A 15482-nucleotide genomic window follows, 5' to 3' on the forward strand; every position below is an offset into this window, starting at 1 on the left:
TTCATGTGACAAGCAACTTCCATATTGTTAAACATTTAGTTGTTTTAGTTGTTTTTTCTGAATATTGTGTATGTTGGAAAAGTCACAGAAATGCTGGACACTATTTGTAAATGGTTTTATTAAAGAAAATTTTAAATGTTTCCTTGTGGTTAAATGTTAATATTTAAATCCATGCCAGTTGCTGTATATTATGAACAATATTATATTCAATTTAGCAAGAGGGAAAGGAAACACTACTAACATTAAAAAATGAAGGAAAAACAGAAGGGCTGGAGCACTCAAGTAAGTCCAAAGGTTTTATTAGGTGCAAAAAAAGGAAAGAAACTAACGTTTCGACACCGTGTGTGTCTTCGTCAGAGTAACTCTGACAAATGTCATTACAAACTGAAGTTCAGTTGGTATCTAAAACCCAGCTATGTCCTTCAGGGCCAAATACAGTTCTGTGGCCGATTCACAGTCTTGTGGCTGCTGCAGTGTGTTTTGTTGTACAGCCTGTTGTAAATATTCCTCAATGTTTGGATCACCACACAATCCAACCGGTAGCCCCTCCTCGGGAAACACATCCAGTTCCCTCTCCTCAACAGCAAATCCACAGTCTCTTGAACCATATCTGCAAAATGAAAATAGAACAGTGAAGGATTTTTTGCTGACAATATGGAACTATATAAATCAACGCATGCGGTGACATGTTATAAACTGCTCTATCATACTTATGTGTAAAATTATGAATATATATTAACCAACTTAAGCAATACATTACTTAAGCAATAAATGCTCAGAGGACTGTTCCACGAAGCAAGCTAAACCCAAAAGCCAGGCTCACTCTGAAAATCCAGGCTCGATTGCCCCAAATTCGGTTCCAGGAACGAGGCTAACCTGCAGTCTTTCTGCTCATTCATTATGCAATATGCTTGTGGACAAGTCTGGTCCGTGGCACCCTAGCTGCGAGGTTTGTTAACACTAGAACTGCCCTCAAACCTTCACTACTAGAAAGGTCTTGAGCAGTCATTTTGACAGCTGCGTGCATTTTCAAATGAGCCTCGATTTTCTGAGCTCGCTTAGTGGAACAGCCCTCTGGTCTGCTATGGTCTGGAAACGGCTAACGCTAGGCTAATAAATCAATAAATAACAATTATGCTTATTAACTTACTCAATGGGAGTGAAGTGTCTCCGATGCAAGATGCGTGATAAAGCCTCTCGCCACAGCCGCTGCAAAAGTTCGGTGACTCCTCAACCAGCTTTTTCCCACAGCTAGGACAAAACATTCCGCCGTTCTTCTTCAAACGAAATGCGCTACAGGCAGAGTAACTTCCGGTTCCAAAGACGAACAGCGCGGACATCCAATCAGTGATGTCTCCTGTTGCCGACTGGTACCTACCCTTTCCGGTTTTCTTAATGTAATTGTGCTTCTCAATTTGTTTTTGTGATTCTTCTTTTGTTTTTGTGCTTCTCAATTTTGTTTTTGTGCTACTTAATTTGATTTTGCGATTCTCAGTTTTGTTTTTGTGCTTCTCAATTTTGTTTTTGTGCTTCTTAATTTGATTTTGTGATTCTCAGTTTTATTTTTGTGCTTCTCAATTTTGTTTTTGTGCTTCTTAATTTGATTTTGTGATTCTCAGTTTTGTTTTTGTGCTTCTCAATTTTGTTTTGTGGTTCTCCATTTGTTTTTGTGTTTCTCAATTTTGTTGTTGTGTTTAGCAATTTGTTGGTGTGATTTGCACTTCAGGGCCACCGTACCTATGAGTGTTATACTACAATAAACAGAGCCTGACTGCAGGCATAAAGAGGGCAAAAACCCACTTATGCTGTAAAGATGAAGTTCTATTTCTCTTCAAATGACCCTCAGAGCATGTGGAGGGTCATTAAACGCATCACAGATTACCTCAAGACCAACAGGCTGAAGAACATAAAAACAAACGCAGAGTTTCTGTCTGATGGTTTGAACATGAAACAGGAATTATTGAGCAAAAACGGCCAGTTTACTAACTCTGTGGAATTTATGAACTAACATCAGCCCATTCACCTTCAACCCACGAATGAATATCACCAGTTAAACTGAAAAAGGAAAATGACCTGCCTACAAATACAACAGCAGACTATAGCGAACGAGCACAGAAATGCATTTTATAGATGAAATGTTGGCAGCGACTTCCGAAAAGCAACTCTTAGGACACCTCTGTCTCACTCTCAGCAGTTAATGAACATCCACAGACTGGTGGAAGCTGCCTACAGTCATCAGTCAGTGGATCCACAGTAACATCGACTCTGAGTTCAGCTGCTGATCATCAACTAACTGTTTCTGTCTCATTCCCAGACTCTGATCTCACATAAAACGAAGCAGATTTATGCTGAAACTAAGCTGCACACAGCTGATGTTAGCCAGGAAAACAGTACAGACTGCTAACGTTACCTTAACATGGAGACGATCAACTGCGCCACAACATTCACGAAAGCGAAAGTAAAAGCGACGGAAGGAAACGATCAGAGAGGCGTTTGAGGGACGTTCAGAGTCAGGAACCTCAGAAACGGATCAGGCTGGAGTTTAATTCTGTTTTCATCTTTAGAAACATCTGGAAATAGTTATAAAAATGCTGCGTAATAAAGAAAAATAGTGTAGATTAGTTTGAGTTGTGTTTAGCTGAGCTGTGTCTTTAATCAAATCTAAACTGAAGACTTCATTTTGTGGAGGAGCAGCAAGACTTTCAGTGTTACTCTCAGGAGAAAGCCTCCCAAATGTCTGTTGTCTTAATAGTGGAATTATCTGGAAAATGAACCAGTTCTTATAAGCTGCTTTTCAATATGAGCAGTCAAAGCATTTTATACAGTGTGCTTCATTCACACAAGCACTTCTTTTTCTAACAATGACACTATGATGGATGCATCGGAGAGCAAGTCGGGGTTCCATATCTTGCCCAAGGATACCGTGGTGTGCAGACTGGAGCAGCCAGGGATCAAACCTCCAACCTTCCAGTTAGTAATTCTACCTGCTGAGCTACAGTCTGTACTTCCTGAACATCACACCCTCCTTTTGTTTCTTTATTTCCAGTAGCAACCAGGACCATAATGAACCCTGACTCCAACAGACACTCAGGATCCACCTGCCCAGTAAGTCACCCGCTAACTGTAACTATCAGAGCCCTGACCTTCTGCAGAGACGAGTCACACTGAACACAGCAAGTGTCCCTGCTCTCAGATACAAAACCTGCCTTTAAAAGTTCAGAGTAATGAAATCAGCAGTTCTGATTCTATCATTTGTAGTCTCACACACTTGTGCACTTTTGTTGTTTTGGTTCACATCGGTTGATATTCTGCTGTAAACAACTAATGAACATTTTATAAAAGCTTTGAGTGTCCATCAGGATTCTGTAGAAACAGCTTCCATCTCAAATACTAAACATCATTATTTACATTCTGTTTATTTATTTTTTTAAAGTCACTCTTGCACAGACTTCTTTAGCCAAATGTCTTTCTGTGTCTTCCATGCAAACTTTAAACATGAAAACAATCAACACAGCAACACTGAAAGCATTTGAGTATTTGAGAGACACTTTTATTTGTGACATATGTATCTATTGACATATAAAAGACAATTTAACAAAGGCTAACTAACATCTGGGCAATAAAACAGAATGGAATAGAGAATATTAGTATTTATACATATATAAAACTCTCTGTGACGACCTTTACAATGTTTTTGCAGGTGGAATGAGAGACATGAATAAAGTGCAATATGCAGTAAATGGAACAATGTGCATTGATGTTACGGATCGTGAAAAGTAGTGAAGTAAATTTGTTCATAACAAGCAAAAATCAAATACGTTTGAAACTGACCACTAAATGCTAACCAGAGGTGTCAAAAGTGCACATTCTTACTAAAGTTTAGATACCTCGGGGGTCTGACCGTTGTTGTAGCGCTAACAAAGTGCCAACGTAATCAGTGTCAGCAAACTAGATGATTCCTACAATTATAGAATTATTAACAGCAAATTTAGACACGAAAGACTCTGTAACAACCTTTACGATCCACTTGCAAGGTTTCCACAGTCGATGGCTGTGTCCCAATTCAGGGTCTGCAGCCTTAAAGTTCGCAGCCTCAACGGTCCATGAACTCTGAACATCTGAACTCTGAAGCATGAACTCTGTGTCAAAGATTCAAGTTGCAGTTATTTATATTTCCTATCATCTAAAATCTTCACTCAAAGACAAGCATATTTGACAGTGTGTATATAGATGTATCATATATAAGAGACAAATATTGTTCTTTTAATATGTTGGCATTATTACATTTGGCTCAATGCTTACATATATGTGTAAAAACAAAATGTACGAGCTGTGAAAACTGTGTCTGATAGAATGAAGAGTAGACTGATATATGAAATATTCCTTTATTGGGTTAGAAAATCAGACCATGTCATAACTGCTTTAAGTCATACAGAATAGATATCAGAGCCTTAAACAGGCTGACTTCTGCTAAATGGGTCAAACTGGGCAGAAAATATACAAACACATAACATCCTTATAGAATATGATGTAACACTATAGATCAACTTACCTCAGAATATATAAACACAGCAGTACTACTAAGAAGCCTCTCATCCGAGAGGCTTCTTCAGTTCAGTTCATGAACTGAAGAAGCCTCTCGGATGAGAGGTGAAACGTCTTCAAGTAACTTAAAGAAGTCCAGACGCTTTTCTTTGCAAGCTCCTTTGACTACGATGACCTGGATGACTGAGAACCTTCACAGACGCATTTGAAGGCCGCATTTTGAGCAGCCTTTGAATTGGGACAGCCTTCGTCGCGTCGCTGTGATGTAATCGGCCTTAAAATGCGGCCTTTGAGGCTGCAGACCCTGAATTGGGAAACAGCCCTTAGCTGATTGTGACGTATACCCGTTTTCACACCTTGGCTCGTGTGATTAGGCAGAGGATCAATAGGGAGTCCATGACCCTCTTAGGGGGACACTCACACGGGACCTAAACCTGGGATTCTCCACCAGTCGCTCTCAGAACTGAAGAAACTTCTTGGATAAAATGTCTTCAAGAAATTTAAAGCAGTTCAGACACTTTTCTTTCCCAGCTCCTAAAACTCTCCACCCTGTTAGCTTGGTTAAGTAGCCATGAAGAGTAGAAGGCCAAGTATGAGTTTCAAACAGTAAACACATTTATTTTTAAACCCTGCAAATAAACAATTTTAACATCAAAAGTTTTACATTTCCTAAATTTATCCCACAATCTGAATATAACACCCACTTCCCTACATTTGATCCGATGTGTTAAATATGATTAAGAACACAATGCAATAATTTGCAAATCCTATAAACAAGTATTTTAAACAAAGTGAGAAAATGAAAGATTTAAAGAAAAATATTAGCCCATTTTGAATTTGATGGCAGCATCCTCTCTCCAAAAACTAAAGGCTTTACGATGTTTAGTGCTGGACCATGTTGGTTAATGTGTAAACTTCTGAAACGTTCAACAGTTTCCATTTTGATTAACCTGACCAACATATTTGAAGTGGACCTTGCACCACTAGTTTGGCACAACACCGGCGGCCGCCTCGGGTCTCTGCTCCTCCTGCCTCACCTTCTCTCATCCACCTGCTGCCTCTGTGGAAGCTCTGCCAAAGCCACCACCAAACAACTGACTTATTTTTACACATCGACCAGCATCCGGCCAATCCACCACCTTTCATTGTTTATACCGTTACAAAAAAAATAAATTACAAAACATCATCGGCTCATAAAAACAAAAAAACACCATCGGTATGCCCGATGGCCAGTCCAGCTATGGTCGTGCCATCAGTTAACCCTTCACGTGCCAGCTGTGACACGCGTGCCCAGGGTTGCCGACCCCTGCTCTAAAGCATCTGATTTGGATTCCTGAGATCAAATATATTTTCCTTTGGCTTTGTTTTCTTCCCATTTGTGGCTTTAATGTAGTGTTACATCCTGTTTGTTTGCTTCCATCTGTATACATGTCCAGATTCACTGTTATGTTTCTATTCTTACATTGCTGTGTGATCACTGTTCCCTCTGCTAACTGATGTGACCTTTTGTATCTTACACTGATACTTGTCATATTTGTATCTGCGCCTAAAAGATAAAAAGTTTTCCATGCTAAAACACAGCTCCACCTCCTGCAGTTCTCCCTCTGAACCACTAGATGTCTCTGTTATCTAAATGAAGACGTGCAGCACAGCAACCACAGCAGTGCTCAGATCACACGTGTCCTGTTATTGTCCTGTTATGTTAATGTTGTGGAAATATATGAAAAAGCAACAGAAGAGTGAAAACATTTCGTGTTTCTAGAAAGATCTTTCAGCTCATAGCTGCTCACAGACTGTATTTACAAGTGACAAACTGCAACTCTACAGTACATCTACAGTATATATCAAATATATTCTGTATTCAAATATATTGAGTGATGTTTGAAAGTCTTTGCAGGTGAGTTTGATCCAGGAGGGTCTGAAGCCAGAGTCAGACAGAGACTGTGCAGAGACTGTAGAAGGACAGAGCAGCAGCAGAGCAGTCCAGATACACTGATGATCCTCTGTCAGATCCAGAGGGACACACAGGGATGATGCTGGACTCTACATTGTGTCTGACAGTGGAGCTGTTCTTAGAGCAGTTCACTCTGCAGCACTGACAGTCATCTGCACTTCCTCTCATTCCTCTGTCTGTCACTGCTGGATGAAGCTCTCCTCTCCACCTCCCAGTAACATGGCCCAGTCAGAGCGTCTCTACACACAAGCTGCTGCTGCTTCAACCTCTCTGGATCATCAGGACACAGCTCCTCCTCTCTCAGCACACACACCGCCCTGTTTACCATCACCAGTCCTTCCACCTGCAGAGAGAAGAAGGAAGAGCAGAGGAGATAAACGAGTGTTTCCAGAGACTCTTCATCAGCTGTCAGTCAGTGATGCAGCACATCCAGTATAAAGAGCAGCAGGGACTTCAGTGCTGGGACTGTACTAGGACTCATTGTTGCTTCACTTTTTCTAATCTTTGGATTTTTATTGAAGTTGATGAAAATGTTTTTCCCTCCTAGTTTGAGTTTGGACTTTCATTCATTAGAAGAACCTTGGTGTGTCTACTCTGAGCTCTGTAGGAACCCCAACAACAAGCCCAACAATCCAGATGGACGGTTCCAGCTGTTAACTGGAGGAATTCCATCCAAACATCTGCTCTCACTAAATTCTTCCTCACCTACAGACTGTGTTCTTCACTGCTTTAAACTTGGAAATGAATGCAGTCATTGGTCTGCGTGCTGCTTTGTTCAGAGAGCTGATTGGATGTTGACAGCGTTTGATATGAGCGTGTCAGTCGTTACTATGGTGACCATAAAGGTCAGAAACAGGAAGTGTCTGTGTCCAATCCTGAAGCCTGTCACCATTCTCCTCTCACAGCTTCACTGAGAAGCTGCAGCTTTACAGGAAACACTGGATCTTTGTTTCATACTGACTGTGTTTAGTACAATACTGCTGACAGCACCACCCACTCACTCCATCACTCTACTTACAGCAGAAGCTCCAGTCTGTAGTCTGGACTCTGCTGAAGATCAGACAGCTGCTTCACATCTGGATACTTCAGGTTGTTTCTGTACAGGACAAGCTCTCTCAGATGAGAGGGGTTGGACTTCAGCGCTGTTGCCAGATAATCACAGCTGATCGCTGACAAACCACAGCCCCTCAATCTGTATAAAGAATGAAAGATGTAAGTTTATTAGACAAAGTGTGAGCTTGAAATCATTCAGTGTTTCATCATCTGTTCAGAGCTGAAGAAGGTTCAGAATGTAGAAGTTTAGAAAATGGAAACTCCAAGCAGCTGAAGCCAACAGGAAGCAGCTTCAAACAAACACAACAAGAGAAAAAACTCTGAATGTTTCACATTAAAGTCGTACATTTATCATAAAAACAGGAAAGAGACTTGAAAAAGTCGTGTTTTTCCTTCCAGGAACAACAAGGTGTTAGGATGCCTGGGTCGTTGACCCAGGGCTTTTGAGTTTATTATATTATTTATAATTTCTAGTCTTTGGGTTTTCGTGAGTCATGTCTTATGGTTTGTCTCTGTGTAATCCTTGGTTGCTGTCTCCCCTGTCTGCTGTATCCCCGTGTCTAGTCTGTGTCTGCCCTGGTCCCACATCTCTGTTCCCTCTGTTGTAGTGCCTGCATGTGAGTCTGTGTCTTTTGTTCAGTCTGTGTTTTGTGTTTCCTGTTTTACTTTGAAGGTTTCTGTCTCATCTCAGTGTGTTCAGTTTACGCTTCCTTGTCTCGTCAGTTCTGATTTGCCCCAGCTGTGTTTCCCTCCTGTTGTCCATTCCCTGATTGCTCCCTCTATGTATTTAAGCCCTGTGTTTCAGTTTGTCATTGTCGCGATCTACCGTTTATTTAGCTGTGTGTTTTTCAGTCCTTCGGTGTAAGTTTATTTTGATTTTTCCAGTTATGTTATATTTGAGTCTAAGATTAAAGCGGTTTTGAGTTTAAGTTTTGTCTCCGGAGTCTGCACTTTGGGTCCTTCTCCTGCCTGCACGCAGCCATCACATAACACAAGGCTTCACTTTTAAAGGTGAAGTGTGAAAGAATTCAATTTTATTTATATAGCGCTAAATCACAAAAAAAGTCGCCTCAAGGTGCTTCATAGATACAGAGAAAATCCAACAATCATATGACCCCCTATCAGAAGCACTTTGGCGACAGTGGGAAGGAAAAACTCCCTTTTAACAGGAAGAAACCTCCGGCAGAACAAGGCTCAGGGAGGGGCGGGGCCATCTGCTGTGATTGGTTGGGGTAAGAGAAGGAAGACAGGATAAAGACATGCTGTGGAAGAGAAACAGAGGTTAATAACAGATATGATTCAATGCAGAGAGGTCTATTAACACATACTGAGTGAGAAAGGTGACTGGAAAGGAAAGACTCAATGCATCATGGGAATTCCCCGGCAGCCTACGTCTATTGCAACATAACTAAGGGAGGATCCAGGGTCACCTGGTCCAGCCCTAGCTATTTGCTTTAGCAAAAAGGAAAGTTTTAAGCCTAATCTTAAAAGTAGAGATAGTGTCTGTCTCCTGAATCCAAACTGGAAGCTGGTTCCACAGAAGAGGGGCCTGAAAACTGAAGGCTCTGCCTCCCATTCTACTTTTAAATACTCTAGGAACAACTAGTAGGCCTGCAGTGTGAGAGCGAAGTGCTCTAATAGGGTGATATGGTACTACAAGGTCATTAAGATAAGATGGGGCCTGATTATTTAAGACCTTGTACGTGAGGAGCAGGATTTTGAATTCTGGATTTAACAGGAAGCCAATGAAGGGAAGCCAAAACAGGAGAAATATGCTCTCTCTTTCTAGTCCCTGTCAGGACTCTTGCTGCAGCATTTTGGATTAGCTGAAGGCTTTTCAGGGAGTTTTTTGGACATCCTGATAATAATGAATTACAGTCGTCCAGCCTGGAAGTAATAAATGCATGAACTAGTTTTTCAGTGTCACTCTGAGACAGGATATTTCTAATTTTAGAGATGTTGCACTAATGGAAGAAAGCAGTCTTACATATTTGTTTAATATGTGCATTGAAGGACATGTCCTGGTCAAAAATGACTCCAAGGTTTCTCACAGTGTTACTGGAGGCCAAGGTAATGCCATTCAGAGTAAGAATCTGGTTAGATACCATATTTCTAAGATTTTCAGAGCCGAGTACAATAACCTCAGTTTTATCTGAATTAAGAAGCAGAAAGTTAGCGGCCATCCAGGTCTTTATGTCTTTAAGACATTCCTGCAGTTTGACTAATTGGTGTGTGTTATCTGGCTTCATGGACAGATAGAGCTGGGTGTCATCTGCATAGCAGTGAAAATGTATGCTATGTCTTCTAATGATGCTGCCTAGGGGAAGCATGTATAATGTAAACAGAATTGGTCCTAGCACTGAACCCTGTGGAACTCCATAATTAACCTCAGTGTGTGAAGAGGACTCTCCATTTACATGCACAAACTGGAGTCTATTAGACAGATATGATACAAACCACTGCAGTGCAGTACCTGTAATACCTACAGCATGTTCTAATCGCTGTAATAGGATATTATGGTCAACAGTATCAAATGCTGCACTGAGGTCTAGCAGGACAAGCACAGAGATGAGTCCACTGTCAGCGGCCATAAGAAGATCATTTGTAACGTTCACTAAAGCTTTTTCTTTTTCTGTGATGAGCTCTGAAACCTGACTGAAACTCTTCAAATAAGCCATTCCTCTGCAGATGATCTGTTAGCTGTTTGACAACTACTCTTTCAAGGATGTTTGATATGAAAGGAAGGTTGGAGATTGGCCTATAATTAGCTAAGACTGCTGGGTCTAGAGATGCTTTTTGAGTAAAGGTTTAACTACAGCCAGCTTGAAGGCCTGTGGTACATAGCCAATTATTAGAGATAGGTTGATCAGATTAGAGATCAAAGAATTAATTAATGGCAGGACTTCTTTGAGTGGTTTTGTAGGAATGGGGTCTAAAAGACACATTGATGGTTTGGAGGAAGTAATTATTGAAGTTAGCTCAGAAAGATCAATTGGAGAAAAAGAGTCTAACTTAACATCAATGGTACTAAGAGTAGCTGTAGATAATATTACATCTGTGGGATGATTATTGGTAATTTTTTCTCTACTGATAAAAACTGTATTTGTGAAGAAGTTCATGAAGTCATTACTAGTTAACGTTAAAGGGATGGTTGGCTCAACAGAGCTCTGACTGTTTGTCAGCCTGGCTACAGTGCTGAAGAGAAACCTGGGGTTGTTCTTATTTTCTTCAATCAGTGATGAATAGTAAGATGTCCTGGCTTTGCGGAGGGCTTTCTTATAAAGCAACAAACTATTTCTCCAGGCTAAATGATGATCCTCTAAATTTGTGACACGCCATTTCCTCTCCAGATTACGAGTAATCTGCTTTAGGCTACGTGTTTGAGAATTATACCACGGAGTCAGGTACTTCTGATTTGAGACCTTAGATTTCACAGAAGCTACAGTATCCAGAGTCGTACGTAGTGAGGAGGTAAAATTATTAACAAGATAATCGACCTCTGTTGGGAAAGAAATAGACATATTTGAAGTCCAACACCTTTTTCCAGTCACATTATTAAAGCAGACAAACTACAAGCTCATTTTCATTCCAACAAGTCATCTTCTGACCTGGACTAACAACACTGGTCTCTATGTGCAGCTGGCTGTGAGACCAGTGCTCAGGGAGCGTCTACAAAGTGCAACACTGAAAGAACATCACACACTAATTTGCTTCCAGCACATTCACACTAACATCTACTGTCATTATTGTCACCAAACTCTGTGGATCCTTTATTGCAAATTAAAATGGAATCAAATGGTCAGACAAAAGAGGTTTATGAGGAAATATGATGAAATGTTGTGTATTAGCAGCAAGTTATTGAATCATTTTCCTCAGAAACCAAACAAAATGATTGACAAACATGTTTTTACAAACTCAGTGTTGGACTTGGATCAGCAGGATAAGCTGATGTTTAAAGGCATTTGAGTCTCGCTGTATGAGAGTCCAGTTATTACTCAATATTTATGGATGATGTTCTTTCAGTGTTGCACTTTGTAGACGCTCCCTGAGCCTCACAGCCAGCTGCACATGGACCAGCTGACATTACCCAGCATTAGAGGCGGGTGTAAAAAAATGGATTTTCCTATTTAAATGGTTTTAATTTGAATAAAGCGATGTTGATTCCTTCAATCCTGAATCGATTTTTAATATAAATGTATTTTGCCAGAATCTCAGGTTAAAGCTCCCAAAAGTATTTCAACAACAACCAAACAGATAAAACAGTAAATGAGAGCAGCTAAACACACAAAGATGGAAACACAGAGCGTGGATCGTTCACTCGACGGCACGTACACGGACACGCCGTCGGGGTTGAAAGTGGACAGCTCACAGATCCTGAAGCTGCAGGTTTCATCTGTCTCCAACCAAAACTGACTGAACCAGCAGCAAAAGAAGATCCAAACTACGCTTTACGTTTGATGAACATCGTCATGAATTCTCTCTGACTTTGACGTTTACTTCCTGCACAGCTCTCTCTCTCTCAGTGTACTTCAAGAACAGTCTACCTTCAAAAATCTGTTTTCTGCATTATTCACTGCTTATTACGCACCAGCCTGCTGTTGTGTTCACTGCTGTCGGCCTCCGAAAACAAAGCCTCATTTCTGCTGTTCAATACTGAAGAAATTTAAACCTTTTAAAATGATGACAGATTACAAACTCTCAGCTGTGTCTGTAATCAAACCTCTGTAACTTTGCTTCACTTCAGCAGCATCAGGTCATGTTCACACGTTGATTCATGGTTTGCTTCAGTTTTTAATCGACTGCAGAATATTTTGAAGGTTATCTGCTATAAAAAGCCAGAACAGGGGGGCGCGCTGTTAGACACTATGGTGTGAAGACGTGTTTCCCGTGGCTCCGCAAAGCAGTGACAAAAATATTGTTTTAAGAGGCATCCGCACTTTCTATATCAGCCCTGTGGGCTCTAAATAACCCTTTTTGCCGCTGGGCGCCCACTTGTTTATTTATTTTCACTTTTTCACTCTCTGAGGTCGGGAAACCTATTTTTGACAACTTCTGGGAAAGGCCGCAGGAGTTTCCTTCCTGGTTGGCTGTGGTGACCGTAGCATCCGGACAATCAAGTTCTCTCACTAAAAGTCCCACAATTTGCCCTTTATTCTTTTTTTGCATAATGACAGACCCTGTTTTCGACGTTTTCGAGCAACGTCGAAAACGGGGTCAGGCTGGCGCGGGTGGTTCACAGAGCCCGGAGCTGGGTCGTGAATCTCCACGTGACGCGGCTATCAGCAGCTACGAGCAGGGTGCGGGCGCACCGTTCGGCGAAGTCACATTTACCAGAGCATTGGAGGTTCTGAAACAGGACATCTGCGACAAGCTTGAATGCAAGATTGATACAGTTACCCATACACTGCGGTCAGAAATATCATCTGTGAAGGCTGAGTTTAAAGCTGCTATAACCACCCTACAGGCCACCGTTAATGCTCAAGGGACCACCATTAAAGATTTGGAGCTTTCAGCTACAACCTGCAGTGACGACCTGACCTCTCTTCAATCTGCTGTAAGTGTCCTAACGGAGGAGGTCAGACAACTGCAAGCTAAATGTGAGGATCTAGGAGGAAGATCAAGGCGCAATAATATTCGCCTTATTGGCATCCCCGAGGTTTTGGAGACTTCTAACCCTAGGGAGTTTATTTCCGATCTCCTGCAAGATCTTCTGAAACTGAATGAAGCACCTCTGTTGGATCGGGTTCACAGATCCCTTGGACCAAAGCCCAGAGAGGGAGCGCCTCCTCGCCCACTCCTCATTAGAGTCCACTACTTCTATGTCAAGGAACAGCTGCTACATCTTGCAGGGGCAAACTCTCCTCTACTTTACCAGGGCAGAAGGATCTCCATCTTTCCAAACTTCACACCTGCAGTGTTCGGCCTGTTCTATCCTGCAGAACTGAGGGTGACACTTCCAGATGGAGTTGTACGTAAGTTTATTGATCCTGCGTCTGCCACGGACTTTGCCAATAACATCCTGGGGGGCCCTGCCTCTCAGGTCACATAAGTGTCTTAGCCCATTGGGCTGATATGTCCATCTTGGTTAATTTCTGTGAAATATTTTATTCTATTTTGTTTTCTCTTTCTTCACTGTTTTTTATTTTTTATTGTATCTTATTGTATTTTTTTTTAAGTAACATACTTTTGTTTATTTGAGGTGAGCTTGATTTATAGGATGTGTCTTGTCCTAATATATTTTCATACAATCCTTGATTTGTCTCTGCCTTGTATTGCAAGGAGCTTGAACTCAACTGGGACTTCGAATGGTTGGGAGGAAGTGCTCAAGGGTGTGTTTGGTGGGGGGTGCGCGCATCTTGTTAGGGAAGATGCTTCAGCATTTAGGGGGAAGTTTGGGTGTTCTCTGTTTTTTATGTTGTACTGTTCTGTACACTGACTTTGTTTTTTCTGTGTTTTTCATCGGTCAGCTTTTGTTTTTTTCAATCTATGTTCTAACATGGTATCGCAATTAAATATTAATAATCAACAAGCAGGTCACTCGTTTAAGTTCTGTAGCTGGAATTGTAAAGGTCTGAACCAACCTATTAAAAGGAGCAAGGTCCTCCATCATTTGCAAGTTTTGGGCGCCCAGGTTGTGTTTTTACAAGAAACACACCTAAAAATTTCAGATCCTTTTAGACTTCGTAAGGGGTGGGTGGGCCAACTCTATTACTCTGCATTTAAATCCAGAGTTTGTGGTGCTGCTATTTTAATACACAAATCAGTGCCATTTGTTTTTTCTAATATTATAGCGGACCTGAATGGTAGATTCATTATTGTAAGTGGTAGTATTTTGAACACTAAATTCATTTTTGCCAATGTCTATGCTCCTAATTGGGACGATCCAAATTTTTTTAGCACTTTTTTCACTAAAATTCCTGACTTGTCTTCCCACTATTTGGTTCTTGGTGGCGATTTTAATTTTAAAATTAAACACAATACAAACATTAAAGTCGTACATTTATCATAAAAACAGGAAAAAGACTTGAAAAAGTCGTGTTTTTCCTTCCAGGAACCACAGGCTTCACTTTTAAAGGTGAAGTGTGAAAGAAATGGACATATTTGAAGTCCAACACCTTTTTCCAGTCACATTATTAAAGCAGACAAACTACAAGCTCATTTTCATTCCAACAAGTCATCTTCTGACCTGGACTAACAACACTGGTCTCTATGTGCAGCTGGCTGTGAGACCAGTGCTCAGGGAGCGTCTACAAAGTGCAACACTGAAAGAACATCACATACTAATTTGCTTCCATCATCCAACCTGAAGAGGAAACAGAGCCGCCTGCCCTTCAAAGTAAAAGCTGCTCCTTTTGGACACAGTATCAAAGAAAGTCTACAGTATAACATAGAAAAGACAGAAACAAGTTTTGGTTGTTTTTAAATTGTGCAGAAATGAAACTACACTAAGCTGAATTATTTGACAGACATTTCATCCCATGTCAGTTTGGCCTCATCCTGGGCCGGATTTTCCAGCACACTACTCTGACCATAGGTCCAGGGGCCACGCAGAGCTGGGCTCCATCCAAGAGACAGGAAACAAACCAACACAATAATAAAAAGCACCATGTGATCTTCTTACATCTTCAAGACAAACATAGTAAAAACATGAGCATATTTGTTTCCTGATAAAATGATGTGACAGGTAGAACAGAGTAAAGTGGTGGTGTTACAGCCTTTCTCCCCTCTGCTGCCAAGGCTGTTAGTCTCTCCCAAACTCAGCTACAGGACTTCCAAATGAATGAAAGCAGCAGAAGTGGCTTTACAAATGAAAGAGGAAGAGGAGAAGAAGAGGAGAGGGAGGCCACCCTGACCATCACTCCAGCTGAAAACATCACACTTCCATTAAAGTTGGCGAGAAAATGTTGAGCAGGATGAGCTGCTGGCTAAT

General features: G+C 41.1%; 1 long non-coding RNA gene across 1 annotated transcript; it reads right to left on the reverse strand.

Annotated features, from left to right (window-relative positions):
• Positions 1–6293: 6293 nt before the first annotated feature.
• Positions 6294–7686, reverse strand: LOC148105908 (uncharacterized). The gene is made up of 2 exons (XR_015718615.1): positions 7518–7686; positions 6294–6842 (listed from the first exon to the last, which is right to left on the reverse strand). It is a non-coding gene; the product is annotated as an uncharacterized LOC148105908 (long non-coding RNA).
• Between the last annotated feature and the right edge of the window lie 7796 nt (positions 7687–15482).

The sequence above is a fragment of the Neolamprologus brichardi genome, chromosome 3, assembly GCF_056152115.1.
Source record: "Neolamprologus brichardi isolate AB-2024 chromosome 3, ASM5615211v1, whole genome shotgun sequence".
Taxonomy (NCBI): domain Eukaryota; kingdom Metazoa; phylum Chordata; class Actinopteri; order Cichliformes; family Cichlidae; genus Neolamprologus; species Neolamprologus brichardi.